Raw genomic sequence first — 5,000 nt, 5'->3', positions numbered from 1 at the left:
TTATTTATTCAAGAACTTGAGCCAGCTTTCAACGTCAACGTCGGAAGTGAAAAGCTGATGCTTTATTAATCTTTTCTGTTTTTATTATTATTGTATATTTTACTGTTAAGTATTTGCTTAATCTAGGTTCCAGTCCCCTCATCCGCTTTGTTATATACAAATAGCTGTTTTAAATTTCAACGGTTACTTTTGAAAATGTATGTAGAGCACATACGAAACGTCAAGCCATAATCAAAATGAACAAGTTCAATATGTTTATCACTGCTGTTTGTGTCTTATTTTTAATCAAACTACGATGGCCCAAGAACAAAAGTATCTGTAGGTCAGTTTTTCAGAAAAAATAAGCTTTTTTGAAATGTGCCTCTAATATTTTTTTTCACCCACAGAATTTTTTTTAAATTTGAAAGACAAACGTTTTAAATTAATCCAAGCTAACATGCAAAAAATGAAATAAACTTACCGTCCGGAAGCAGAGATATAAACGAGTAAAGTTGCAAAATCAGGAAAAATGAGGGGGTTACCGGGGGTTACAAGATCGGCATTTACGCATGCGTCACCCGCTCATTCGAGTGCACGCGCGAGTTGAGCTGCAGGTCAACACAAACGGATTTAAATGACCATTAAACCGTTTGTGTAGAATTTTCGTAGTTTTCATGAATAGGAGATGTCTATTTATATTTATGTCTATAGGAAGCAGAAGAAAGGAGAGCGAAATTAGCGGTATTTGCTTATTTCTTGTGACCCATTTGAATCACGAGCTGACGCGAGCAGCTTACGAATTGCGTGTGTGGATACGTGCGCGCGCTCAGCTGAAAACCCTTTCGAGCCTCCTTAAAGAGAACGACCGAAGCGCGAAATAACTAGATTCAAAAGGCGCGCAATTATAATTGACCTCGGTTCAAAAACGAGGCAATCCTGCGCAGTAAGGACAAAATGGGAGAAGGTTTCAAAGGTCAATAAACTGATCCTCATGTCGAAGTGAATGTGAAAGGTGTTCTTTAGATAGCGTTTCGAGAAGATTGTATCATTTTCATTTTGCGATTCATTGCCATAAATAGGAAGCATCAGAACATTGACACTATAATCGTGTGTCCTCTTTATTGGACTCCGATATATCTTTTTGCGGTCCAGTATTACTCCGTCTGTATCTTTGCATTTCATGGAAACTTGGAAAGATATTTTCGAGGCTTGTAGAAGGCTGCAAGTATTACAAATGATTTCATTCTCGGTAACCCCTGGGAAGCCAGCCAGGACGGGACGACCTTTGCCAGTCCTGATAATGCTAGTGATTCCTTCGTCCGGTTTTGACTAACTGCCCCTGGGTCCCCGATGTCAAAGGTTTTTAAAACAAAGATCAAGGAGACACTATAAAGCAGAACTATATTATACCTTGTTGAAAATGTTAATGTTTGTAACTGACTTGTAATATATACGTGTGGGTGGATCTTTAGGACGTTTTGGCTAATGTTTCAGTTAATTCTTAAGCCTTCATCTGTTCAGTACTAGTTACAAGTAGGGTTGATGTTGTAACACGTGATTTAAAATAACGTTGCGCGCGCGGTATACGCGTGACTACAAAGTTATTTACTGAATTCAGCCCACCCTTTACATTTGAGGGTCATTGACTAGGAAGATGGGAGTAATTTTATCACATCATATACCCCTAGGCGTCACGTGGACTTGCTTCAAAGGCTTTTTCTCACTTACAAGCTTGATAGCAAAATTTTTTAAACTCAGTGAGGTTATTTCTGAATCGAATTTAATTTTGCGAGTCTTGGGCGTATTTTGGGTGTTTTTGGTCTTGAAACATGTTCAAGATCACCCTTTTAGAATAAGTAACCACTGATGGAATTAAGGCTTAAGTTTCTTAAGAAACTGTGATGCTGCGTCGTTGACCTTTCGAGCGTTTTCCCTGATCAACTCGTTTGATAAGCTAAATTTTCGTAGGTCCACAAAGAGGTTTTCGGATCCTAAGAGGTTTTGGGGTTTTGGGCTGAGTTCCAAAAGAAGGCTGGTGTGATCCTGTAAGTACTAATAAAACTTATTGGTTGTCCTAATATTTAGCGCATTCCTTGCTTCAAACTATACCGTGATTAAGTGAGATGTATAATGCTGTATGAAGTTTTTCATCCGTAGCCTTCATTCGGTTCCCTTCGTTTTCGGAAGATATTTATAAAACAGGCCGTATGTATGCAGGCACTATGTATATACATTTATCTTTCCCGAGAATTTCCGAGGTTGTCCAGGCTTCTTTTGATGAAATATTGATGCATTTGCGTGATGCAAAACAATTGTTCAGGTATTGTTTAGAGCGCAAATTCAGTAGTAAACATGTACGCTGAACTGGCGCCATTTCATTTTGCCGAAAGAGGAAAGCCCCTTAGAAAAAATCTCGATTTTCTGAGCGAATCCGTTTTGCGGAAACACGAATGAAACCCCCGTACGCGTTTCAGTCAGCGGAAACGCTGCGGAAACGCAAAACATTATGATCGTTTTTCTCTATCGAGTTTCCCGATGTATCCGCCCTGCGGAAACATAACGAAAAGTTGAAGTATCGTGTTTCCGTCACTTTTCCGAATCACGGAAATGCCTTATTTCACCCTGTGTGCAGGCATTTGGTCACTTTTGTGTTGTGAAGTGTAGCCCTAAGTTTCATTTTTAATTCTACTACTACTTTTCACCTCTGTTCACTTTAAAGGAAAAATGTAATAACAATAATAATAATAATAATAATAATAATAATAATAATAATAATAATAATAATAATAATAATAATAATAATAATAATAATTTCTGTTACCTGAAACAATATTGTTTTCAGGGAAGTAAGCAGCTCAAGTTCAACTATTCCAGCGATTCGTAATAACAAGATAAAAATAAAAATTATAAAAAGTCATAGCGTCTTAAATTTGTCATCAGAAAATTCATCCACAATCAAAAGAACAAGCAACATCACAAAAGAAAGGAAGTTAAGCATATCTCTGATTGTCTAGTTCAAAATCAATATAATAATAATAATAATAATAATAATAATAATAAAAGTAAATATTATTATATTATTATTATTACATTTTTCATTTAAAATGAACAGAGGTGAGACAAAGCTGAGGTGAATAGAGGTATTATTATTATAAATATTTTTATTTGTGTAAAGTGGTGCCCCTACAGCAAACCTATGCATTACCATACCTTTCCAAACTCTGCTTACAAAGAAAATACTCAATGTACCAATTCTAAAAACTCTCAGTCCAAAATTATGAACACCCTGACCAATATTATGCACTCAACTCACCAAATGAAACAGAAAAAAGGTGCAACACCCTTCACAAATTCATACATTTCATTATTTAAGAATTATATTTTAAATTTTGCTTTTTGTGTTTGGGAATAAGTTTAAATCTAATTCAGTTTGTACACAAACCAAAGCAAAAAAGTGATGGATCTCCATTCAGTATTCCGAGGAAATCTCACCTTAATATCCTGACATTCCTCGAGAATCTTTAGTAATTTAAACTCTGATCGCTCTTGAGCTGAGTTTTTCGATCTGGAAAATTTAGTTGTTAAAAAAAAGGTAACCTTTATTTCTCTTTCACAACAAGACGCAGCTACTTACAGCAATTACCAGTCCAGCACGCGCACGTCAACAACGTTTTTTTAATTTTCGAAACTGAAGTTGGGTGGACGTCAATCAAATGTTGCTGTTACAGGTTGAAATTAAATTCAGGTCCATTTAAATCAAACTAGGTGAAAATAAATCAAACTAGGTGAATTTGATTAACCAAGGTTATTTCTCAACTGTTTGAAAAGGAATTTTCTTTATGGGGTGTGGTTGAAAAAAGAGGCACGGTTTTGTTAAGGGGGTTGAAAACAAATCAAAAAACCAAAAATCGCCTTTCCCTCCTCCCACTTTCCTCTCTACCCTCTTCCTTTCTTACTCTCTTAACCTTTCATCCCCTGATCGATTCGTCATATCTATATTACTTTTTGTACCCTTGACTCATTCAATTCCAATGCGTACACGAGAGAAAGAAATCGATTTGAACTGCACTTACCGAGTCTTGAACCGGGCACCTCTGACATCTCTTAGTTTTAAGTCCTTCGCCGTAACTAACCGCTAAACCACACAGGACTTGGACAAGCCGTCGTCATTAATTTTAATAACAAATTCTTTTCTCCTGGTGCGAGAGGGCTCAGACTCTTCTCGGTAAATTATAATTCTAAAAAGTCAATTGTCTTTTTCCTTCCAAAAACAAGAAAAATAAAAATAAAAATAAAAACAAAACAAAGTCACATGAAGGTAATTCTTACTAAACAAGGTTTTATTTTTCTGTTGCTCTAAGATAAAAAAGCAGAATTAGTTATCATGCACAGTATGCCTAACCCCAGCCTTATGTTGCGTTGCAAGTTCAGATGGTTTGTTGCGCGTATTACCACCCTCTTGTGCAACAACGTTTCATGTTGCACAAGAGGGCAACATAAAAATTTGTTGCACAAGAAGGTGGTAATACGCGCAACAAACCATCTCAACTTGCAACGCAACATTGCTGCGCGACAAGTTGCATGGAAAATGTTGCCCGTGTTACTGGACCTTAATGCTAACCATTTAAAATCAGTGCTTAGAGTTCATAACAACCAAAGGCGTTTTTACAGACTACATGTAACTCATGAAAAACTTACGCTAACTACATCTCCTTACTGATTTACTTACCAATATACGCGTACTTGCTAAAAATTGCTGGACTTTTTGTTGATGTTTCCTACTTAAATTTCAACCTAGTTTAAAATTTACCTAGGTTGAAATCATTTCAACCTGAATTTCAAATTTACCTGTAACATTGCCATGATGAATTCGACTGCTGCTTAGTGGATAGGAAGGACTACATTGTCAAGGAAACATTTGATTAACATCCACCCAAATTTAGTTTTGAAAAATGGAAAAAAAAAGAATAGTTGAGGGGCGAGTGTGACTGATAACTGCTGTAAAGTTTAAGGCTCATCTG

The sequence above is a fragment of the Montipora foliosa genome, chromosome 1 (assembly GCF_036669935.1).
Source record: "Montipora foliosa isolate CH-2021 chromosome 1, ASM3666993v2, whole genome shotgun sequence".
In the NCBI taxonomy this organism is placed as follows: Eukaryota; Metazoa; Cnidaria; class Anthozoa; order Scleractinia; family Acroporidae; genus Montipora; species Montipora foliosa.
The sequence above is the reverse complement of the archived record's forward strand: the minus strand, read 5'-3'. Positions refer to the sequence as shown.